We start from the raw sequence: 27,250 nt of genomic DNA, 5'->3' as shown, positions 1-27,250 counted from the left end.
GTGGGTTCTACGGTCGATTTTCTTGAGTTTACGGGGCGAAAAACCCGAGTATCCGGGAGAAAAAACCGCTTTTCTCTCCACAGAGATCGACTAACTCGGCAACCGGTCGAAAAATGCTTTTGAAAAGTTCCTCTGATCGGCAATTAGAATCGAAATCGTGACGCTCTTTCTTTGGGCAGTTTAGTGCTGAGGAGTGTAAACACCACTTCCACTGAGCTATACAGGTTTTATGGAACCAAAAATGTTTCCAAGAGTCTAAATCCAAATTATCGCATTGGTAAATAAATTTTACCTTTCAGCTACAGGTTCACAGTGATTTATCTTTTATTTATCTTTTATGTACCTAGCTTTCATTTTTACGTTTCTCTCAGATTATTTGCCTTTTGACTGCCATTATCACTGCAAACTTAATAATAATCCATTAACAATTTGTTAATGAATTAATTAGGGAAGGTGAAAAGGGAAGTCCCATCTAACTAGAAATCAACAATCACGTATTTTAAAAAATTCCTCAGTCTTTTTCTGTGACTCACCATAAATTTGATTCATATTTCTGCTTCTCAAGATGATCATCGTATAACAGGACACTGGATTCCTTACTTTGACTGACGAGTCCAAATTCAGTCAAAATTTCTGTTCCTGTCGAAGATCTTAGGAATATTTCTTTTCTTTTCTTTTTCTTTTTTTTTATTTTCTGTTCGCTTTTAGTAGTAGCGGTGGCCAAATTAACAGAAGTAGCAATTACTATCACAACGAGACTAGTTTTCCCTTATGTTTCTCAACAGAAAGGAAAACTAGTTTCTCTTTGTCCCTTATTACAAAAACCGTAGGTCAAACCTTATCCTTGAACATTACCTTGGGTATACAGTATGATATTGCTTCATCCAGATAACCAGTGACTATTCTCCCAAGCACTGTGAATATATTTCCCTTCTATATCTTTATGCGAAGGCATTGCTTCAAGTTTCATCCTAAGCGTATCATAATCATATGCTTTGTAGTTCCACATATACCCCTTCTTAAGTAGAATTTTGACATATTTTGCTTAATCCCAGATATTCATTTTCCCCAACTGGAGGTAATGTACCACCCCAGGTCTTCTGATCCTATAACTAGATTCAACACCCTAATACCCCAAGTCCCTTCCATTACATTCAAGTAAGTATCTCTCATTATGTGTATAAATCAGCTAACGCCTTTTATACACGTACTGAGAAAAGCTCTCGCATATTCCCTCACAGGAAGTAGGCAAGGCCGTTTCACAAATGGAATCGCCAACAATAATTACACGATTTGCACTCATTGTACCAGTCTGCTGATGCATATTTTCCACATAATCCATTGCATCCTCAGGCCTATAGCAGCAGCTAATTTTATATTTTGTCCTATTGGCCTCGATCTCACACCATATTGACACAAAAGAACTGCTATCTGCCCGACTGCCTCCTAATCTTGTTGGCCAATGCATCTTCTATCATTAGCAGTACCTCACTCCTGTCTTGTTTACTCTATTCTCCATGAAAATGCTAAATCAATTACATTCTATCCCTGTAACCATGTCATCTGCTTCAGCAAAGTCTTACTAATGCCTATAACTTTTGGCGCCATTGCACCAACTAATGGCCCAAATTTTATCCTCTTAATCCCAATGCTTCTAGCATTAGTATATATAAACTGTATCATCCCCTTAGGCCCAACCATTTACATTCTGAATTGACTACTCCATTCGATACTGTTGCCTGAGACTAGATTCCGCATTTTTGGTTCATTTCCACACTCATTCTCTTCATGGGTGCCACACAGTGGCGGCCTATACATAAGCACTGCGACCCGCAGCACCCACAAGGAAAAAATAAAAAAATAAAATTTTGTTTGTGTTTATAAATAATAACAATGCTTACAGAAAGAAAGATTTTTCTGCCTCACACCTTTCTCGCTACTAATCATATTGAGATGAAGAATAAATTCTCTTTTAACATAAATTTATCAGCTGTTCCAAGTTTTTGCATAACCAATTATCAAAAGAAATTCTTACTCCCTCTTGTTGTGGTTGAAAACTTCAGCTTCCATTGCTTTACTAAAGTTTCTCACATGCATCACTCATTATTCAACACTGCTGCTTCCTCTCTCTCTTGCTCCCTCCCCTCCCAAATAAGAAGAAAATGTCTTACCTCTCTAATTTAAAATCAACAGAATGCATTCATTCAAACTGACTTATTTTCCTCTTCTATATTCAGAGTAATAAACTTCCTGGTCTGAACTTGAGACATCTTGAGCATTCTTACATATATTACCATCAACAGAAATGATATCCAAAAATTGGATATCATTTCCCCTTCAAAATTCCCTAGTGAAATGTCACTAGGGAATTTTGTCACTATAAGCACTACATTTCCTTTTCTTCTTTTTGTTGTTACTCCATATCAGACAAAAATAATTTATTTCATTTATTTATTTTTTATCCAAGATGTCTATTTTTCCTTTCAATTCAGTTTTCTATTGCCTCGGGCAACCCCATTCCTTTTGATTTTTGTACTCAGCTGTTTACATCTTGGTCTGTCATTTTCCAATTAACAAAGTAGTCTTTATTAGCTAAGCTGATATTCCATCACATCCAGTCATTTTGCCATTAAGCAGTTCTTTATTGCACTTACTATTTCTTCTTTAAGTATACCTGGATTTTTTGAACGAACACTGATCATAGGGTTGCCAGGCCTGTGGTCATTATACAGTTCTGTTAGATATTCTTTCCATCTTTGTATCTTGTCTTCTGGATTTATAATAACATTCTTATTCTTAAACTTGGCTTGTTATTTTCTTTTGGTTATTAAGAAATTTTATTTTTGCAACTCTACAACTTTATTTTCTTTATCTAATTTCTCTACTTCTAAGAAATTATTATTGATCCATTTATGTTTTTCACCCTTACATTTATTTTTTTATTTGTCTATCTAATCTTTTATATTCTTCATTTCAATTGGAATTATTTTCCCAGATTCTTCTTTTATCCATTAGTTCTACTATCTTTTCAGTCATCCATGTTCTTTTCAAATTTACTCTTTGTTTTTCCCAATATATTTTTCTGCTGCAGTTAATATTTATACGCGTGGATAGGCTTATGTGTTCGTCAGACATGTTATGATAGGTTTCACGGTATAAAAAGAACACAGATGGTTAAGCAAATAACTATTTATTAACTTAAAAGCTAATATTTCGCTGGTAATATATCCAGCATCTTCAGAGCACACAACACAAAGTTTGTTACAAAGGCAAGACAACCACAATCCGGTGTAACAGTGGGGACAGTATAAGTGACTGCAGCGTGCAACACAAGACTAAAGTCCTAATATGGCGCCATCTAGGTTAAAAAAAAATCAAAGTTTTGAAATAGTAGTCCAAATGATAAAAATAATAAAAGTAATAAATATTAATTTGGTCTTAGGATGACTGTCTCCCAAATCTTTGGTAGATTTATGCAGCCATACTTGTTAAGGTTTGGGGTATGTTTCAAGGCTTCTGTTGATTCCAGGAACAACCTCTCTGACTTGTAGAAGCTTCTGTGCATTACTTTTGTTTCTTTCCAATTGATCCTGTGTGTAGGGGTATCCAAAGCATGGTCTGCCAGACCCGACTTACCATAGTGAAAGTGTCGGATATATTTTTTGTGTTCACTGAGGCGGATGTCCACATTTCTTCCTGTCTGTCCATAGTAGGCTTGATGGCAAGAACAGGGCACTTCATAGACACCAGGATGTGATAAAGGAGTGCATTTGTCCTTAGGTGAACGGATGAGAGTTGCTAATTTTTTATAAGGTTTAAATACTGTGCGTAATTGGTGTTTGTTAAGCACCCTAGATATCTTTTCAGATGTGCCTTTAATGTATGGGATGGTGATTGTTTTGTTGTAGTCTTCTGTGGTAGATAGAGGGGATTTATGGGTAGCATTTAGTATGTTATCTATTTTACGGGGATTATAACCATTGTTGAAGGTTTGACGTAGGTGAGAAAGTTCAGTAGTGAGAGCAATGTCATTGGAACAGATTGCTCTAACTCTATGGGTTAGTGTTTTTAAGATACCATATTGTTGAGAAGGGTGGTGGTGTGATTGTTTGTGTAAGTATCTCCCTGTATGTGTGGGTTTTCCGTAAACAGAAAATGATAAGGGACCTTCTGGAAGACGTGTGATCAGTGTGTCCAAGAAAGGCAGGCAGTCATTGGCTTCTAGTTCCATTGTAAAGTGGATTTTAGGATGCTGGCTATTTAGATGCACTAAAAATGTATTCAATGTGTCTGGGCCATGTGGCCAAATGGCAAACACGTCGTCAACATAGCGTAGCCAGAGGCTAGGTTTGAGGGTGGCTGTGTTGATAGCTAATTTTTCCAGATGTTCTATGTAGAAGTTGGCTAAGGGGGGAGAAAGAGGTGAACCCATAGCTGTCCCATCTAACTGTTTGTATATTTTCCCTTTCCATGTAAAATAACCTGCCTGTACTGTGAATTTAAATAGCTGGTATATATCTGGGGGAAATTGTGAATTTAGTAAGTTTAGTGTTTCAGTCAGTGGTGCATTAGTGAATAATGAGGTGATATCAAAACTCACCATTAGGTCTGAACTATTTAAGGTGTGGTTTTCGAAAATACTTTTTAGGTGGGTAGAATTTTTAACAAAAGAGGGAGAATTGTTTGTGTAAGTGGTTTTTTTATAGTTAATTAATATTTATTACTTTTATTATTTTTATCATTTGGACTACTATTTCAAAACTTTTTTTTTTTTTAACCTAGATGGCGCCATATTAGGACTTTAGTCTTGTGTTGCACGCTGCAATCATTTATACTATCCCCACTGTTACACCGGAGTGTGGTTGTCTTGCCTTTGTAACAAACTTTGTGTTGTGTGCTCTGAAGATGCTGGATATATTACCAGCGAAATATTAGCTTTTAAGTTAATAAATAGTTATTTGCTTAACCATCTGTGTTCTTTTTATACTGTGAAACCTATCATAACAAGCAGTTAATATTGCTTCTTTCATCTTGATCCATTTGTTGTGATCTTCTTTCTTTTCAATATAGTGTGCTATATAATTCTGAAATAAAGTATTTTATTTCAGAATTAGTTTATTCACTTGAATGTTCTAAATCTGTTAGTTATCTTTTTTAACTTAATTGTAATTCTCACAAGTCTGTGGTCTGATTCACAGTTGGCACTTGACACGACTTTAGCATTTGTTATTCTGTTTCTATATCTCTCTGATTGATCATAATAAAATCTATTGGATTAGTGTTTGATTGCACCCCCCCCTCCTAAAATCTCTGGTTTCCTGATTTGCACTTCTAAACTCTCAACGAACAACACTTTTTCCAAACATCTAACTGCAAAAATGATTCATATGTAGTCCATGTATATAAAAGTTCTTTCATCCATCAAATTCATTCCACACATCTATGAACTGTACGCCATTCCTTTTGCACAATCTTTTCAATGACTGATCAGCAATCATAAACTTTCTTCTCAATTCTTTCTTATCATAGCAAGATAGAAGATTCACAATCTTTACTTTCTTACTCTTCATTTTCACTTCTTTCAACAACTCTTTCATATCCTCTCTCATTGCATATTTTTTAATTTTCTAATCATTTGTGACTGCCAAAGCACTCAACTATTTCACTTCTTCTGCAAATTAACAGCTTCACTAACACCCTTGATTTGTACACATAGGAAACATGTTTTTGTCACTTTCTCATTACGTACACCTGCTGTCATCGAATTATCATACAATTTTCTTCACTCCAAGTTTCTCACACTTTTATATTTTTCCCATTCACTATTTTCTTTCATTCTCTCATATTATCACGAAGAGCTATGCCTGCTAAAAACAGATTCAGTTTTTCAATATAAACATTTAAGTTTTACCAATCTTAAATGAGAAAATGTGAAGTTGCAGACATCTACATTTAAATTCACAAACATACAACATTTACAATGAGTTCAACTTTGTATTATTTTCAAAAATAGAACTTCAGGAATCATGAGTATATCATATGAGCTGCTAAAATCCATGCTGAAATGTAACATATAAGAAAGATTTGATCTTAAGTAAAAAACTATAAAATAAATTTATAGTTTTGGGAGCATTACAACCCACCAAAAGTAAATTCCATTATCAGCAAATATCAGCTAATTTTGCCTAGGTTGCTGCTTCTTCATAGGATAATGACTTATGAAGAAGTGCTCATGAAAAATTAAGCAGTTTGTTGAAAATGGCTACTATGTAAACAAAAGAGGTGGGAGGGAAAGGAAGCACAAAGGGTGGCAAAATAAGCACACTACAATAGGATTTTCCATCTCCATACACAAGCTTATAGATCAAATGTTGCTAACCATTGTGGACTGGAGTTTATCCCACTCTGTAGTTTAATATCCCTTGCAGTTTCCCTTCCATTTTAATTTTTAATTTTTAGCTCATAACTGTGTATACCCCTTGACAACATATATCTGGAATACATTTGTTTTGTTAAAGGAAAAACTTTATTTTTAGGATAAATTAAAAAATAAATAAAAACTTAAAAAAATTAAAAAAAAAAAATCCCTGCCACCTGAGATCACCTTGCATCAGCAGAAAACACTTACAAAAAAAGTTCTTCACTTTCTTGATGAGAATCAAACTCTAATTTTTCCAATTAAGGTGATCATATAGGGAAAAGCAATTAAATGAGAATGATCAAAAATAGTAAAGGAAGGCATTTATAAATATTATGAGAGTAGATTCAGATTAATAACTCATACAGCTGATTTTATTACATGCATATTTTTATTGGTGTAAATAAAGCCTGGCTAAAGAAAGAATTTACATTTTACTTTGAAAAACAAGAAAATTTGGAGAATTACCAACATAATAAAATTATACTTAAAAATGTATCTTGTTCAAATGTCTATAAATAAAGTTGTTATCTGCTTTATTACCTGGTTGTATATCCATTTCTTTCAAGAACTCTATTCATTTGCGGTAGGTCTGGTTGTATATGGATGTGGCGTTTGCACACCACGGCGCTTGGCCGCACGAGGGAAGACTTGGTTTCGAGTCTAGTCGGCGACTAGAGGAAATTTTCCTAAGCCTTTTTTCGACCGGTTCCTGAGTTAGTCGATCTCTGACACGAGCAAGCGAGTTTTTCCTCCCAGAAACTCGGGTTATTCGTCTCGTGAACTCAAGAAAATCGACCGTAGAACCCACATTATTTCAGACATTAAATATATTGTGTTAGGGTTAGGGACCACGAGATGGCGGCACATTTGATCCGTCTCTCTTCACTGTGTACCGCTTAATTAGTGATAGCCTTGGGCCATCTATCTCTGATTGGTACCAGTGGAGATTGAACTGCCCACTCAGTCTCCAAAAGTTAGATAGAGCTAAATGGCCTCGCCTACTCCCCGTATACGGGAATAAAAAGGCGTTAGCTGATTACAATGCTTACAACATTATATAAATGCAGTACAACATGTTAAAGGTTACAGCTTATGTTTTGACATTGATTGAATAGTTAATAATTGGAATTGTTCGATTAACGCTTTAGATTACGAAACAAATGCACTGCGATCTAACGCCGATATTCGTTTGCTCTTGTCATTGCACGTTATGTCATTCCCAACTGTAACTGCTCAAACAGCAGTGTATTTTTAGTAAGCTTATGCGCCTTATTTCTGTAAGATATGAAACGTTTATTATTGGTGCGTGTGCCTGGCGAACTATTTTTTGTAAATTTTATTTTATTTTGTTAAAATACCATATTATTATTTATTTATTATAGATACAAGGCTGAATTATGACCAGTGCCACTGTTGAAAATATGAAAACAATACTATTTTTTCAATTATTGTTACACGAAACAAATGCACTGCGATCTAACGCCCATATTCGTTTGCACTTGTCATTTCTATTGATACGAAACTTTTATTATTGGTGTTTGTTCGTGGTGAGAATGAAATATTTTTAATATGTCGATTTATTTATTAATAAATTCGTTACTGATTAGGAATTTATTTATTATTTTTTTTTTCGTATATGCAGCACCCCCACTTAAAATTTTCACCGGCCGCCACTGGTGCCACACACACACACACACACACACACACACACACACACACACACACATACACACACAGACGTCTTCATCCGCCATAATTTTTAGGTTTTCTGACTTTGCTCTTCCACATTCTCCTAACACTGAATGCATTTCAGTGAACTCCATCAAATTGTACAAATATTTCCGTCCATCAAACTCAGGCCATACGTCCAGAAAGTCAACATTGTCTTTTTTTCTCAGTTTACTTGTATCATAACTTAGACAACTTAGAAACTTCACCCACTCGTTATTCTTTTTACTCTTCTTCCAATATTTTTTTCAAATTCTCCCTCATACAATACTTTTCACCTCTTAGGTAATCAGTTCTAGCCAAAACAATCAATTCTTTCACCTTCTCTTTCTACATTCTAACAGCATCGCTAATATACTGATTTTTGCATCGGGTAATAAGATTTTTTAGCACTTTTTTTGAAGTGCTCCCCCTTTCATAGGATCGCTGTAAAAATTATCTACTTACGGTCTTTCTCTCGTTTATTCAGTTAATATCCAGTATTAAAATTTCTTTCTTTTTTTTTTCTTCTCTGTTTTTGCTTTGGAACTTTTGGTTTTTCTGCTCTCACTTTGACTAATGTGTTCTATTTCTACAGTCTTTCAGTCTCGCCCTCTATGCTGTGTAGGACTACATGCAATTGCGCTGTTTCTCTATTCAGGTCTACGTTTTCCTGAAAGGCTGCCAGTGAACTTTCAGTATTATGACCGATATTTACATTTTCCGGTCTTTTATCAATACTATGCACTCTACTGTCACATAATTTGTTCATTCCACACTCACCCTGAAAACATTTATTACAGACAAAGCTCTTCGACAAATCTTTCAACTTAAGTGAACAAATGCATCTCACAAATTCTACCGTGGACAAAATCTCGCAAATTTAACTCGCCCAACAAACGCGTCTTAGCCGCAATTATCCTGCTATGCATAGGTGCCATAATCAACAAACATATTATTATTATTATTATTAAAAAAATTAAAAAAATCAGCGAACGCCTTTTATTCCCTTATAGGGAGTAGGCGAGACCTTTATACCCTATCTAGCTTTTGGAGACTGAGTGGGCAGTTCAATTTCCACCGGTAGCCAATCAGAGATAGCTGGTCCATGTCTATCACTAATTGCAGCAGTCGGCGACTAGACTTGAACTTAAGTCTGACTTCGAGCGACCAAGCGCAGAGGACGCAAGCGTCACTTCCACTGAGCTACACAGGCCTATTATTATTATTATTATTATTATTATTATTATTATTATTATTATTATTATTATTATTATTATTATTATTATTATTATTATTATGCGACCTACAACAACTGTCACATCCCTACACCCTTCAACAACTCATATGGTTCTTTTGTGAGATCACATCAGATACCCACGCAACTCAACAACCTACCAAGAAATTTAAAACACGTAGATAACTACAGAACATTAAAAAACGAACTCTGGAAAATATACCAACAAAGTTAAGAAACCATTAACACTAATATACACATCACAAATCACTAGCATCCAATGCCTACATCCCATACATAAACAGTAGCAACAACACAAATAGTGATGGCTAAATCCCACTCTCTTCATAAAAGCTAACCCAAGCTTCGAAGTAGGTGGGATTAACCCGCCTCACTCATCTACAAGCAATCTTTATTATCAAATGCAGAAATTTGTACGTATAATCACGCTTTCTCAAACTTTAAAAAATAAAAATAAATAAATAAAATAAAATAAAATTATACAAAAAATTCCGTATAATCTTCATTGTTAATATTAGACGAACATGTGTTGTAAATACATAATATAAAGGCAAAAGAAGTATTATTAAAAATTTTAATTGAAATCCAATGTAGGAATGCAGCACTTAGTGCTGAACTCTGTAAAATTATAAGGTGCAATGTCACACAAGATGTTTATTGTATGTATAAATAGTTTAGCAATCAATAACTAAATACATAATAATAATAATAATAATAATAATAATAATAATAATAATATTATTATTATTATTATTATTATTATTATTATTATTATTATTATTATTATTATTATTATTATTATTATTATTATTATTATTATTATTATTATTATTATTATTATTATCCTATCAACAATTTTCCTCCAAATCAATCTATTACTCTTGAGCACTCCGATATTGTCATATCTAACATTTGTGCTTCTAAGGCATTTCCAATTGAATCAATCCACCTATACCTTAGTCTTCCTCTGGCACTTCTTCCTGCCATCTTGGCATAAAACACCTGCTTTGCTATCCTTTCTTCACCCATTCCATTTAAGTGGCCATATCACCATAAATTAGCTCTGCCAGCACATTCTTGAATATTAATAACGTCAAGATCCTTTCTAATATCTTTATTTTTAATATTATTCAGCCATCGATGACATCTGTTTGGTTGATTGGTAGAGCCTCTGCTACTAATGGCTCAGTTAAGTAAGTTTGAGCGCGGTTAGTAAGTTGGAAGGGGACCAATCGTTCGATGCTGTTGGCACACTCTCCCTCGATGAGTCTTTGGACTCCTGGAGGTGTCAAATAATAATAATAATAATAATAATAATAATAATAATAATCTGTTCTTTCCCCCAATTTTTCTCAGAACCCTAATATTTGTGGTCTCGAGTCATATAGGGCTAAATGGCCTCGCCTACTCCCTATATAAATAAAAAGGCGTTAGCTGATTTATTTTTTATATGTCCTTGATCAAGTGCTTTATTTCTAACAGAGTTCTCAGATCTATAACTTAAACTGGTTTAAACACTGTTTAAACTTCTAGTTTGATGTTTTGACTGATCTCTCTCTCTCTCTCTCTCTCTCTCTTAGCAGTTTTAAGTAGTTATGTGTTCAAACTTCAAAATGGAGACATGAACAATGAAACTTATTTGTGCCTATGGTCTAACAGAAGGTACTTCCAAGGAAGAAGTGGAAGAATTTTTTGAGTCATTAGAACAGGCAGCTGACATAACAAAAATGGAAAAAGTGGTCCTTGTTAGACATCTGAACAGCAGAGTAGGATATGAATCCCACCAGACATATAGGTACATTTTGGGAAAATTTGGAGAATTAGGCAAACTAATAATAATGGTAAGTATTTACTGAACTTCTGCTCACAACTAGGATTAGTCATACTAAAGATGTGCACAAGTTCACATGGAGAGAAAACACAAGAAATAAGAAAAACCTCATTGAGTACGTCATTGTCGATATTGATATCTTGATGCTCGTTCAGGATACAAGAGTGTACAGTGGATTTGAAATTGTAAGTAACCATTACTCAGTACTAAACAGGATAAAAATGGATATCACAGGGAAAAGAACAGTATGTAAGAAAGTTTTAAAAGGAATTAAAGTTGAGCAGCTTTTAAAAGTAAATTGTGCACTCAACTATGCAAAGATTATTGGAAAAAAATTTACAGCATTTTGAAAAGAACAAGCCTTCCTACAAGCCTTGGAGTCTCAGTGCCAAACTCTGAAGAAGACATTGATTGATTCAGCTGGGGGGGGGGGAATGTGGTGAAGTCTGCAAGGATAGAAAAATAAGAACACCATGGTGGACCTAAGAAGTTAAGGAAGCAGCCTGAAAAAGGAAGAAATGCATTCCAAAAGTTCCTAACAAATAAGTAGGCACATACCCTAAAAGAATACAGAAGAAAATGTAAGAGAGATAAACTGTGTGTAAAAGTAGCTAAATAAAAGTCATGGAAAGACTTTGGTAAGAATATAGAAAATAAATATCAGAAAGGTGGGAAAAAAATGTTCTGAAGGCTATTGAAGAAGTTTCAATAGCCTTCTGATAAAGGTGGCATGAAAACTGAAGTTAAGGATATCTTAGATGTCTGGAGTAATTGAAAGACTGTTAAATGAACCAAGCAGTGATAGAACGATACTAGTTGAATTTCAAGTGGAATGTAAAGAGCAGTACGTATCAATACTCGAGGTAGAAAACGCTGTCAAAAGCTTGAAATGTGGAAAGGCAGCTGGAATAGATGATATTAGACCAGAAATGATTAATTCAGAAGGCATTTTCAGAAGGTCGAATTCCAATGATTAGAGTAAAGCTGTCACAGTATCCATCTATAAAAAAGGGAATAACACTGAATGTGAGAATTACAGAGGAATTTCTCTACTAAGTGTTCCAGGTAAGATACATACAAGCATACTTGAAAAGAGGTTGAGAAAAATTGTGGAAGCGAAACATGGAGAAGAACAAGCTTTGTTCAGGCCAAATAGAGGTTGTTAAGATCAGATTTTCAGTTTAAGACAAAAAATTGAGAAATCGTGGGATGATGACAAGGATCTGTACTTATATTTTGTAGATATAAAAAAATTCATATGACAAGGTGCCCAGAGAAAAGCTTTTCAAAACACTACAATTATATGGGGCAAAATGAACATTATACAGAGCAATACACATTTAAGTTTCAGTTGGTAGTTAGAATTGGAAGAAATACAGGAAGATGGTTTGATGTAAAATCAGGGGCAAGACAAGGATGCACATTATCTCCGCAAATTATTATTACTATCAATATTACGTAACCCCTCCAAGGACTCGTAGCGGGAGCTTACTCTACTCCACTACACAAGTCTCACTATATATCCTACCTAATTCGCTAATCACAACGCAATCTTCCGCGGTCACGAACAACGATGATGTTTTTTGTCTGTAATTGCATATATTTTCACGTCGATTTGCCTACGCGGGATGAACAACCCGAATTTCCGGGAGACGGAGGAAAAATACCTTGCTACTATCGTATGAGATCAGCTAACTTACTTTTAAATGAAAAGGCCGATATAAAGATTCCTGTCGTTGCGACGATCATCGAACTCAGGTCTTTTTCTATCGAAGGGAGCAATATCTTGATGTTGTTCCAAGCGCTGCTGCGGTGGTGCTAAAAATTACTAACATGAAAAAAAAAAAAAAACGTTCCCATCTTAGAATCTAATCGCAAATGAAATAACACCACTCACCTCCATTGTATCCTGTTGTGGTATAATGGGAATGTTTTTCGCAAAATACATAAAGCTAATAATACTAATAATATATCTAGTTTTACAGTTTGGGAACTCCAAGTAACATGTTGGAAGCAGTGGCGTATTTAGGTATAGGCCCGGGCCTACAGATGCAAATTTTGAGGGGTGGCAGAAATTTCCGGGCTCTCATTTTTGTAATTATATTTATATTACGAATATTACGAATAACATGGGGGCTTTCTGCGGGCCTAGGGGGGAATACCTAAATACACCACTGGTTGGAAGCGGAATCTGAGGGTGGCTATGGTCAAACCCCAGTTGAGGGTTACGGAGTCCAACTATAATTGGTTTCAAGACAGCCTCACTTGTCTTTCTTTAGGCCCAGGTCTGCTAATAACTAATAAAAGGCGTACCGTCAATTAGTGCCTAATAGCATCATAAAGGACAGTTTTCCTGTCTCTCTCTCTTAAATATAAAAGAGCAACTTTACCTGCATATACTTCTTTATGGTAGATTTTCCAAACTTTGTCCAAGCATTCCACTTTTGGGAGCTAAAGAAAGTTAATTAATCATTCTTTTGAAAAATGGCCTATCTGTCATCACATATGTTACATATGATGGTATGATGAACAAAATCGACTCCCCCTCTCTCCTTTTTTTTTTTTTTTTGTTTATATAACTTTCCAGCCTTTTTTTTTTTTAATGTTTGCGTGATTTATGCTAATTAAAGATATATCATATTGAAAGTTGTTCCTTCACATTATTGATCTCGAGCTTTATGTTATTGGATAAATAATTTGCCAATGTTATGATTGGTGGAATATTTTCTTTAAATGTTAATATACCAAGTAGATATATAATATCCTGGTTGATATACTCAAAATGGCGGCGTGTCGTCAGTGTCGTGCTGTGTCGAGGTGGGGATTTCTAAATCCGTGTTGAGTATTAATTTATGTATTGTTAATTTATTTTGTAAATAATAATCGTGTGTCGGAACTAATGTAACTCCATTTAATTTCAATGAAAATTTTTATTAACTGAGTGTGTACTGTCCTCATCTGTAGATGATACGCTGTTTACTTACCTTTCAATGAATACGTAGTAATACTTCAGGTATCATTACTCAGCATGTAGCTCAGGATGATAATCTCTTTACGTTATTATTTGGGACTCATGAGAGCATTCATAAATAAATGTAATTCTGAACTTTATTTGTTTATTTAGAATAATAAGAATACAACGTTTTTCTGTACTTCAAAATTTCAGACAGTGGGACAAGTAAGATTACTTTGCTCATGTTTTTCTAATGTGTAAATATAAAATTTAAATTTCTTATGTAAATGTTTCACACGGTCCATTATGTTTAGAACTATCAGATATCATTTCCTGGTACTTATATAATTCCCCCAAGGGGTGGGGGTTACGCATCAGGAAGCAAATTTAGATATTTAATATTAGATATTTAACTCGTTAATTGTGAGATAAGGGCACATGGTTTGTTAGAAGATGCTTTTAACATATAAAAAAACAATTATTGCTCAATAGCAATTGAACATGTGTGTGTGTGTATATATATATTCAGTTACTTCAATATTTCACTAATGCCTCTTGAACACATCTATTAGCATGTTAAATTTTTAGTATATAAATAATTAGTATATAATGCATGTTAATGATAGCTATTCCAGCATAAATAGCTTGTATTTCCACATGTATTAGATCACTTTTAGAAAATACTAAATAATCAGTGCTATTCTTTAGGATGTATTGACTACCTTCTTTATTGACCTTCTTTTTATTTACCTTCTTTATTGACTTTACCTTCCTCCAGTATACTATTTCAGAGATAAGATTGTTGCATCTTTTCCTAGAAATTAGTTTTACTTAGTGTGATTGCATAGAGAGCAAAACATGCCAAATTGTATGCAAGACAGCTCATAATTTTTATGAGCACACACCAATAAAGGAACACCTGTTACTATTGGTAGTATTTAATGACTTTGTCATCACAGTGTTTATAAGAAAATGTAACAGAAAGGGGGAAAATATTCATGCCTTTAAAATGACCCATGATTTTATTTCCCTAGGATCTAACATGCTTAGAAATTGAAGTAAGTTTCAGCCAAAATATGTCATTATAAACATAAATTTCAACTGCTTATTTTCCTCATTTTTCTGAAATCATGGAGCAGTTGTTTGTGGAATTTAGTTTTTTAAAGTGGAGTGTTTCCTTCTCCCTATGACCCTGGTGGGTCATGTCTTGGTATTTAGTGGAATATGAAGTAATATCCAAGTAACAAATTTAACTGTAATGCAATACATCATTTCAAGATTTCCATGGAGTTATCACTCATTGTGGGAGACTCTTGATATTCTATCATCCATATTTATCATTACTCACTTCATTTCCCTCACTGATATATTTGCTATCCAATTGGCATTCCAATCACTTGCAATCCTCCAATCTTAGTTTTCTAAAATGTATTAATTTTGGATAAGCATATATTATGATAGTTTTTTGATATTTAATGAAAATAAAGAGGACACAATGAAAATCTTTTATAAGAGGAATAAATAATATTGATGTTTGCTATTGCATGAAAAATACTAGTGTCTGCATCTAGTGGCTTATGATATACTAAGTTTTTTTTAGAAAGACTTCTTTCTCATTCTGTAGGCATATTTTGTACTGTTAATTCATTTTAGAGCTGTAGAGATCTCTTTAAAGAATGTTGCATAAATGCAAGTACATGCAATAATACATTCTGCTGTATTCTACTTTCCATTTTTTTGTTGACAGAATTATTACTTATTACTATTACATAACACCTCCATGAAGTCCAAAGACTCATCAAGGGAGGGTACCTACTTTACAACTCTGTCTCCACCATTCCATCAACTGCAACTACCTTCATCATCTACACCAATGCCATCTACTGCCAACCACCACTAGTATTTTCGCAGACAAGCATCCATGCCTATGCGTGGATTTAAACCTGCAGCCTTTTTTGGCTGGAGAGCAGATACGCTAACCACTCTGCCAACCAGGCCTGCAATTTCAGCTGGCAATTAATTCGCATTTCAATTCAGTGAACTGGTATCTTTTGAGGATAAAGTGCACATTTTTTTATTTTTTTGTGAGGAGTAGTAATGAGCAGAAAGAATCAATTGTATTACACAACACTTGTGTAGAGTCGGGACTCATCACAAGAGGTCACTGTGTGCTACACAGCTACAGAACCTGCAGGTAGAAGAACCTTTTGGCTGGAGAGCAGATACGCTAGCCACTCGGCCAACCAGACCTGCAATTTCAACTGGCAATTAATTTGCATTTCAGTTCAGTGAACTGATATCTTTGAGGATAAAGTGCACATTATTTTTTTGTGAGGAGTAGTAATGAGCAGAAAGGATCAGATGTTATTACACAACACGTGTAGAGTTGGGACTTGTCACAAGAGGTCGCTGTGTGCTACACAACACTGCTAGTCCCAAGGAGGTGGAAAGAGGGGAAAACAGTTCCCCTCTTGTGAAGGGTAGGTAATGTGTCAGTAACTTTCTCGCATTTTATAATACAGCGACAGCTGAGTTGGATAAGTAATGGGTTTACAGTGATACTACTGGACTTTACACAAAGGCATTTGACAGGATACTGCATGGAATTCTAATTAATAAATTGCAGCACATGAAAATATAAAGTTGAAGTGGATAAGAGGGTGGTTCATGGAGATATCAAAGAATAGTTTTTTCAGGAGTCCAGTAGAGCTAGAGCCGGCAAAGGTTGGTCGATAGAGTTTCTGCTAATAATAGCTCACATAAAAAGTTAAGCAAGTCTGAGTGCAGTTAGTAGTTGGAAGAGGAACATTCGTTCTCTGCCGAGGACTGACCATTCTCACAGGGTTAACTTTGGCCTGTAAACTGACGTATGTCAGACCTTGGGGCCCGTGGAGGATATGACTGAGAGTCCAGTTGAAGGCCTGTGACTACTGATGTGCCATAGGGCTCTGCTTAGGCTGCTGCTATTACTATTTGATTTATACATTCATGATCTAGAAAAGGATCTGAGCAGAACTATTTTTGTTTGCTGATGATGCAAAACTGGATAGAGCAATAGTTAATAAAGATAATGTTAAAGTTTGGCAGGATGATTTGGATAGACTGGTAGTCTAGGCAAAAGAATGGATGTTAGTTTAACATGGCAAAGCCATTGGGGGTGAATTACCAGCTGAATAGCACATTGATGGAACTGTATTCCAGGAATTTGAGGATGTTAAGGGACAGAGTTAAAGTTTAGAGGACATATAGCAAAAGTGGCTAAAGCAGCTCATCAGATTACTTTGTTACTGAAAAATACCCTTACTAGCAGACACATGCAGGTTATTATATCTTTATAGTCTTGGTAAGACTTCCCTCCCCCATCTTGATTGGGGGGAGAAGTTCAGAGGTGGGTGACCAAGATGATAGCAAGTATTTAGAATTAACCTTATGAGGATGGTTTTGAAATTTGTAGGTTGCAGAAATTGGTTGATTAGGTGGAAAAGGGAGTGATATGATTGACACAAATTATTGAAGGGTTTTTACAATATTAATACAGAGGAAATTTTCAGAAGAGGCTTGCTAGAACTAGGGGCAATCCTTTGAAATTGATTAAGGGTGTAGTTAGCAGGGCTCATGACTATTTTTTTTTTTTTTTTTGCTTGGAGAGTGATAAATGAGCAGAATGAGTTGTCAGTCTGTTGTTGGTGCCATGCTTGTGAATGAGTTCTGCAAATGTTGGATAATGCATGATGTTTAAGCCTCTCTAGATGAGTAACTACTCCATGGAGTAGCCAATAATAATAAAATAGTAATTGCTAACTTTAAAAATCATTGATTCCCAATATCTACACTAAGTGACTGTACAGGATATTATTATTATTTCGGGCTACTCCAAGGAGTCAAGACTCATTGAGGGAGCCCTTAACATCATGTCAAGAACAACTATTCGACATTCACACAGTATCTATCATATCTCGCCTTGAACTCATTCATGGTCATTTCACCCACAACAGACTCTGGCAGCTTATTCCACTTATTCGCCACTCTCCAAGTAAAAAACCTGGCTCTAACACCCCTGCTAACCACATTCCTGCCCAGCTTCCATGTATGGTCCCTAGTCCTCCCACCACCAGTCCTATTCTCAAAAATATCTTCTGGATTAATCCTATAGAAACCCTTCAGTAATTTGAATGTCTCAATCATATCACCCCTTTTCTGCCTATCAACAAATTTTTGCAACCCACAAATCTTCAACCTGTTCTCATAAGATTCATTCCATAGACTTGCTATCATCTTGGTCACTCGTCTCGGCATCCTCTCCACCTCCTCCCCATCAAGAAGAAACCCTGGTGCCCATATCCGGGCACAGTAGTCTAGATGGGGGTCTTATCGAGGCCCGATATAGAGGAACAATAACCTGTTTGTCTCTGCTTGTTAAAGTATTTTTCTGCAACCAAGTGATTTGATGAGCTGATTTAGCCACTTTTGCAATGTCCCCCCCCCCCTCCAAACTTCAACTCTCTATCCACCAACACTTCCAAATCTCTGGCTCATCAATCTCCTGGAGTATGGTTCCACCAATGTGATATACTGCTGCTAATCTTTTCCCTCCAAAATGAATAACCTTACACTTTGCCACATTAAATTGACATCCATTTCCCTTAGTCCTCCAAACTATCCAAATGATCCTGTAAAATTTTGACATCCTGTGCACTCACAATTGCTCTACCCAACTTTGCATCATCAGCAAACAAGTGAACACTTCCTCTCAGATCCTTTCCTATATCGTTAATGAACAAATTGAAAAGTAGTGGTCTAAGAACAGAACCCTGTGGCACACCACTAGTCACAAGCTGTCTTTTGGACTCCACTCCTGCATAAACCACTCTCTGGTATCTCCTCCAGTTTATTGATTAGAGTTCCATGTGGTATCCTGTCAAAGGCCTTGGCAAGGTCTAGTAGAATCACTGTAAACCCCATTACCCTTATCCAGTTCAGCCGTCACTGTGTTATAAAACGTGAGCAGGTTACTGAGGCTTGATCTACCCTTCACAAAACCTTGTCCCCCATACAGTATCCCATTTTCATCTATCCAATCCTGTATTCTTCTCTTGACTAATTTCTCCAAGACCTTGACAACGATTCCTGATATGCTAATCAGTCAGTAATTTACAACAGCAGTCTTGGAACCTCTTTTATGCAGTGGAACTATTTTCCCCTCTTTCCACTCCCTCGGGACTAACCAAGACCCGAGACTCAAATTAAACAAAATGGTCAAGGGTACTGACAATTCTTTAGCTGCTTCACGTATGACATGAGCTAGTATACCATCTAATCCCACAGATACATTGACGTTTTGCAATAGACTACTCACCTCCACTTCATTCACCACAATTCCCGTATAATCTATTGGTTCATTCATTTCTGCAATGTCACCACCTGGAAGATATATTCTTGCAAAGTGCTCGCTCAGTAATTCGACTATAGCAACTGATTTGGTTGCCTCCCTACCATCGGCATTCTTTAAAATCATTCTTCCATATACATTTTTTCTTTTACTTGCAACATATCGAAAAAACTGTTTAGGATTCTCTTTAGCCTGCATGGCCAATGTTCTTTCCTAATCCTTTTTTGCTTTTCTTACCACACTCGTTACCCTTCTGGCCTGTGCTTTATACCGTTCATGTGCCTGTCGGTCACCTTTCTGCTTAAATTCCCTCCACAGTTGTTTCTTTTTTTGCAGCTCAAGCTTAATGGTGTTATTCATCCATTTAACCCCTACTTGATTTATTATTATTCAGACTCTAGGTATACAGTCAGCCATTGCTTTATGCAACACTTCTTCACTGCCTCCCATGCACTATCAGCTTCTAGCCCTTGCAGTTGTACATGCCATGGCATTGACCCAATCAATCTCCTAAGCTTGTCATACTTACCAGCCCGATAATTCCATATGTACCCTGTCTTAATTGTAAATTCCACACCTTTAGCCACCTCCCATGTCAAGACCCTATGATCACTCTCACCAATTGGTGGCAATGTGGTCATTCGTTTCAGCCAAATTCTCTGACTCCCAGTATTTTCCATTGCTGTCGCAGATAGTTATCCCTTAATAACCGCATAAAATCCAATTCCTTCCTCCCATGTGTCCTCTCCTCCTCCCTATCAATGTTACCATAGTTGAAATCTCCAATAATAATTACCCTCCTTCCACTCATTTCTTCTATTTGCTTATGCATACTATCGCCACCATCTATTCTTCCATCACCTGGTTTATAGCAGCACCCAACTGTATATTTAGTTCTGCTAGTTTCAATCTCACATGAAAGAAGAATAACAGTTCCACTTCTATTCTTCTTGGCTGTAGCTCATCAATAACACTCCCCCCCCATTTTATTCTCGCTGTCACTCCTGAACTCGCCATACCCCTCGCATTCAGTCCCACTAGTTGTGCCATCTTCTATCAGCCATGTTTCACTAATGCCAATAACCTGCGATCTGGAAGTGCCAAACAAGGCCAAAAATTCTTCCTTCTTGTTCTCATTACTACTGGCATTTGTATACATGAATTGCAGAAGCCGATTTGTCCCATCCCTATTTTTATGCCTTATACTAACTATCCCATTCTGATTCGTGGTCTTTCTTACTCACTTAGGCATATTACACACATTCACATACTCAACTGTCTCCCTAAAATCTGCATATCTACTTCCCCCCCCCCACCTTAACTCTAGTTTCCCTGATTCTGCACATTCACTTCCACTACATTCGACAACACCTTTTCAAGTCTCCATACTCCAGATCCATTCAAATGTAAACCATCCATTTTATATAAATCCTTTTGCCCATCGAACTCATTCCACACATCCACAAATTCCACACCACTTGTTAAACATAATTCACACATAAAGTCATTAGCAATTATTGCCCTCCTTCTACTCTTCACTGTCATACCGTGGCAACAGACTCGATATCCTAACTCTCTCTCTCTCTCTTCTCTTTTGCTACCTCAAGCAATTCCTTCACATCCTTACTCATAGCCTTTTTGATTTCCTTTTAAATCATTTGTACCAGCTATCACTATCAATTCTTTCACCCGCTGTTCTTGCATTCTAATTGACTCGCATAAAATTCTTAATGTTTGCACCGGGTTGGTAAGATTTTGTTAAACTCTCAACTAACACACCTCTTACTAAAGAATCTCCATACAATACATGCTATTTCATTTTGTTTACACTCACTATCATACCCTTATTTTCTATCATACTTTTGCCAATTATATTATTATTATTATTATTATTATTGTTAAACAAGACCTCATGGAGTCAAAGACTCATCTGGGAGGTCCTTTTATCACACACACCTCTCATCATACCATGTCTTAAACACACTCAAACTCCTTGCAGACACCACACTCTCAGGCAAGGCATTCCAATCATTCACAACTCTGCACGAAAAAAACCTGCCTTCCACTCCCCTACTCACACCCTCTTTATACAGTTTCCAAAGATGACCATTGGTTCTCCCCTGATCTCCCAGTATTCTCTGTAGAACTTCTCCACCATTGATCTTATAACAACCCCTTACCAACTTGTAGGTCTCTATCATATCTCCCCTCTTCCTCCTGTCCACCAGACTGCAAATTGCATCTTCTCAATCTTTCCTCATACTTGACATTCCAGAGGTCAGAAATTACCTTAGTCAGTCACCTTTGGAACCTTTCCAATATCTCTTCATCCTTCTGAAAACCCGGTGACCAAATCTGGGCACAATAGTCCATGTGTGGCCGAATCAAAGCCTTATACAATGGAACAAGAATCTCCCTACTTCTACATGTCAGTGTCCTCCTCATCATTCCCAGAAGTCTTTGTGTTGTCTTCACAGTTTTGGCGATGTGTCTCCTAAATTTTAGATCCTTATCCACTATCACTCCCAGATCTCTTATTTCCTCTAATTCCAACAATATATTCTCACCAAGCATAAATTCTGCATCCCATCTTTGTTTTCCAAATTTTAAAACCTTACATTTTGCAACATTGAACTCACATCCCCATTTGCTTGCCCAATCACTCAATTTATTCAAGTCTTCTTGCAAGGCCACAACATCTTCACTACTCTTTATGGTTCGTCCTAACTTTGCATCATCTGCAAACAACTGAATATCTCCATCCAAATCTTTGCCAATATCATTAATATACAAGTTAAATAGTAATGGCCCTAAAACAGATCCCTGAGGCACTCCACTAGTGACTTTCCTTTTCCTGGATATTGCACCCCCATACACAACTTGTTGATACCTATCAGATAGCCAGTCTCCAATCCAATGCACTAATCTAATATCCAACCCCATCTCCTCTAGTTTGACTGTCAACTTATCATGAGGTACTCTATCAAAAGCTTTTGCGAAATCCAAGTATATTACTGTGTATCCTTCTCCTCTGTCCAAGGAAGCAGTCACTTTATTGTAATAAGTAAGTAGATTACTAAAACATGACCTCCCTTTAGCAAATCCATGCTGTCCATCAAAGATTATACCATTGTTGTCAACCCAACTGTGGATCCTAGTTCTCACAAGCTTCTCCAACAACTTAACCTCAACACCTGACACACAGATAGGCGTATAGTTTGATGCTTGAGTTCGATCACCTGCTTTATGAAGTGGCACAATCTTGCCCTCCTTCCACTCTTTAGGAACTTGACCAAGTGCAAGACTCATATTAAAAAAATATGTCAAGGCAGGTGTCAACTCTCTGGCACATTCCTTCAGAATACACGGTGATATAAATAAGGTTGTGGGATTTGAAAATATATCTAGTTTACTCAACTCCCCAAACACCCCTTGCTCACTTACAGTCTGTCTCTCCTTCCCATCTTCAACTGCTCTCAATCTCTCCATGAAGTCACATTCACAAGATTTAAAGATCTTTATGAACTGCTCATTAAGTATCTCCACCACACATTCTGCATCAGCTGCCTTTATACCTTTTCCTCCAATCAATGTCGTCCTTCCATAATCATTTTTTCTTTTGCTGGCTACATATCGAAAGAACTCCCTAGGATTCTTTTTGGCTTCATTAGCTAACTGCTGTTTTCATACCTCTCTTTAGCTACTCTCACCAACCAAGTCACCCTCCTTGCCTGGTCTTTGTAGACCTCATGAAATTGGTTACTTCCATTTCTCTTATGCTGCCTCCACAATGCCCTTTTTCTCTGTATCGCATGCTTAATCTCTTTATTCATCCATCTCACACCTACCTTATTTAACCTTCTCACCCGTGGTGTACATTTAGACATTGCATCTACTAAATAGTTTTGGGTCGGTAAATTATTAATTGGTATGCTTGGTAAACATTTTTGCCAATGCTCCAGCCCGATTTGCCCTATGTATCGCTCCGCATAATAAAGCGATATCACTCATTGCATCAGTGTCATCATTTTTATTCTCCTGTGATTCATTCAATCGTTCTGTATGTTTACCTTCATTCTCACTTTCAACGCCACTCTCACAGCTATCAGGTACTACCTCGCAAATATCACCATTCATATCTTGAATATCACTGTTATCTAGATTCTCACTTTTCATCAATGATATCACTCACACGACTTGAAGCACTCTTTAAATCCTCGCGTTCTTTACACTTTTGCACACATTCACTCCACTATTGTTGCTTAACCAGACTCCAGCCGCTCTCCTCAATGCATACATTTCGCAAACGGTACACTGAATCAAATCCTTTAAGTTAAGATTTTTAGACGAATATGGTGACCTGGACACCATCTTTGTATTCCTCTTTATGGGAGTCATGTGCACAGATAATCGTATCTATCAATTTACTATTAAAATACTCAAAAAAACACACAAAAATCACCCAGACTTGCTAAAATACTATGTAAATACTATGCAAATTTATCAATTTTTACTCAAAATATCACTTATCTGTTCAGGAGCTAACCACATACCATATAGCCCTCTAGTGGCTATCAAGTTACAAATACAGTTATGGTATAACTGTATAACATTAGTACTAGATTCTTATCAACAGTTTCCTTTCAGATTAATCTGTTATTTGTGAAGTTTTCAGTATGTTGTCCAATCTTGAGTCATATAAGGCAATGCTAACTGCATCACTTCACCTTGATCTTACCCTCCTGGAAACTTGGGTCAGATAAATAATGAGCAAACTGGCCCCATAAGATGCAATAACCAGATGTAATGTACTTGCCTTAGTTCAGGGTAAGGTTTCTGTTACATTCCAAAAGCAGTCCACTTCTTAGTTGTGTTCTGGACATTTGTTTGCCAACTTCTCTCTCATTGTGTTTAAGTGACCATATTCCCTTAGATTAGCTCTGCATTTGTGTTTTTGAGTGATCTTCCAACAACTTTTTTTTTCTTTTTCAATCGTGCTCTTAGAGTGTATTAGTTTGAAAATGTTGCTGTAACCTTTGAAATGGCACAGTATGACCTTTTTTTAAAAAAAAAAAAATCTTTTTTTTTTTAAATATGATGGCTAATGAAGTACACAAAATATTCTTTTGTGGTGGAAAATTGAAACAACTAATGCTTTATAGAGAAAAAAGAACAGGTATCAGAATGAATGTTGGTTGTGCGCATGAATGACTTAGTTGGTGTTAAACGAAGTTATTTTGGGAGGTAAAGAATAATGTTGTTGGAAAAGTCAGTGTATTGCCTAGATATGACAATAGTGAATTGAGAAGGAGAGCAGAGATAATGAATAGAAAGATGACTGAATTGTGCGAGGCAAATGGGGTGAATTTCAGTTATATATTTGATTTAATCCTTTATCCAAGTGTAAACAAAGTTTGCACCCGAAGTATTTTCAGGACTGGGGCAACTCGTGGTAAAGGTGGTATAAGTTCTCATTGCTTGCCTTAGTATCTCCCATAATGCAAAGCACATCTCCCTGTGGACGTATATAATGCTATGCATTAAGGGAAGGGCCACTACCCAGTTCAGATTTGACCTTTGAGATCTCATCAGTGGGAGCCAGACCCAGAGGTGGTGATACTAAGATGGAAGTAATGGAGAAGTCATTTACCTATACCAGTTGCCAAAAGATGTCACACCTTATTATTAAAATTCTCTGGATTAGAGATAAGTTGATGGAATTTTTTTTCACTTGGCTATGCTACCAATTATATATTTGGTTTAATCCTTTATCCAAATGTAAGCAAACAAAGTTTGCATCTGAAGTATTTTCAGGATTGGGGCAACTCGTGGTAAAGGTGGTATAAATTCTCATCACTTGCCTTAGTATCTCTCATAATGCAAAGCACATCTCCTTGCAGACGTATAATGCTGTGCATTAAGGGAAGGGCCACTACCCAGACCAGTTTCGACCTTAATTGAGGTCTCATCATTGGGAGCCAGACCCAGAGGTGATGATACTAAGGTGGAAGTAATGGAGAAGTCATATTACTTCCACCTTAGTATCACCACCTCTGGGTTCCAGTGATGAGACCTCAATAAATAGACATTGTGTGGCAAAGGATAATGATTCTCAATTTAATGTTGCAAATTGTGAGGTTATACACTTCAGGTTGAAAAAAGTTGCATATAGTGTATCATATTGATGGTACTGGGCAGGAAGTTGATGAGACTAGGGACTTGGGGATAATGATAGACAGAGTTGAAGCTCAGAGGGCATATTACAGAAGTTGGTAAAATAACTCAAATAATTACTTGGATGGTGAAAAACATGCTAACAAGTAATATAGGTTATTATCCCTATTTATTAGACTATGATTTTGCTCCGTCTTGACTGTGTACAGATTTGGTCACCTGGGTTTCATGTGAGAGGAAGGTGGTAGAGAAGAGTGACAGCTGGTGACAGGTCTGTGGAATGCTCCCTATGAAGATAAGCTGAAGGTGTGTGTGTGTGTGGGGGGGGTTTACAAAGTTTAGTTGGTAGGTGGCTAAGAGGGGATGTGATGGAAATTTAAGAAGTTAAAAGGGTTTTATAAAATTGATGCAAAGGAAATTTTTCAATATATGATAAATAGTCAGAGAACTAGGGGTCATCTGTGGAAGTTGTGTAAGAATGTGATTAGTAGGGGTGTGTGGACTAGTTTTTTTTGCATGGCGAGTGGTGAATGAGCAGAATGAATTGCCAGAATTAATTGTGACTTCATAACTGCACTTCAAGGGGTTAAGTGAGTAAATAGAGTAAGAGTGAAATGAATGAACATTGAAATCAACTATGTTGGAAAAGAAAAGGTTATGGAGGAGGGGAGGGGGGGATACAAAACAGTTGGTGGAAATCGGATCCATGAAGGGTATAAACTGTAGGCTAGGAAGGTGATGAGCATAGTAAAGAAGGAAAAGGTGCGGTATGAGAAGAGATTGGCTGGTCAAACAAAGGTTAATTCGAGGGAATTCTTCTGCTGTATATTTCCCTTTGGTTTAACATTTTATCCTCTTGCTTGCAACAGCAAGTAAGAGGATAAATAATTATGCCAGGTTGTCATGGCAGCAGAGTGACCATTGCACAGGATATAACAGAATTATTGAATGACCACTTTATCATCTTATATCATAGTGGTGTAAACGATGCTGTGCACTATGTAGAAGGAGACATGGATTAGGAGAATTGGAATTTAAAGAATTGGGGTGTATCAGGTGTTGGTTGGGTTAAATGTTAATAAGGCTGTGGAAATGGATGGCATATCACCACATATTTTTAAGGAATGTACACAGCAGTTAGTTATGCCCTTGACCTAGCTATTTAATGAAAGTCTTTCAGTTGGTAAGTTTTCTAAGGAATGGAAAGATGATGGCAAAATAGTACCACTTCACAAGCATGGTCCAGAATAGAAGTTTCCAATTATAGACCAGTCTGCATAACTGCATTTGCAATCATGTTGGAGAGATTGGTTAGGAATGGAATAAAAGATTAGGTTGCTGGAAATATTCTTTATGATGGTCTGCATGAATTTAGAAAGGGTGGGTCTTGTTTTATCAATTTACTTGCATTTTATGACAAGGTAATGAGTGTTAGATAAGGGAGAATCATGTATAGTGATATTCTTGGACTTTGGAAAAGTGTTTGATAGATTGCAACATATGTTGGTGTACAAGCT

At 36.4% G+C, this 27,250-nt stretch overlaps 1 protein-coding gene across 4 annotated transcripts in view; it reads left to right on the top strand.

The window, feature by feature from the left end:
* Positions 1–13,901: 13,901 nt before the first annotated feature.
* Unr (cold shock domain-containing Unr) overlaps positions 13,902–27,250 on the top strand; it is a 281,401-nt gene continuing 268,052 nt past the window's right edge. For 2 of the 4 annotated variants that reach the window (XM_090411509.1, XM_090411484.1), the window contains exon 1: positions 13,902–14,034. The gene's annotated coding sequence lies outside the window, so the exon portion shown is untranslated. Of the gene's footprint in view, positions 14,055–14,160; positions 14,313–27,250 lie in introns of those variants that run through there. The other 2 variants (XM_090411490.1, XM_090411499.1) reach the window with 2 other exon arrangements.

This window comes from Typopeltis vanoorti, chromosome 2, assembly GCF_054136105.1.
Source record: "Typopeltis vanoorti isolate ZY-2024b chromosome 2, IOZ_Tvanoo_1.0, whole genome shotgun sequence".
Lineage (NCBI taxonomy): Eukaryota > Metazoa > Arthropoda > Arachnida > Uropygi > Thelyphonidae > Typopeltis > Typopeltis vanoorti.
This window is presented reverse-complemented; position numbering and strand designations above follow the sequence as displayed.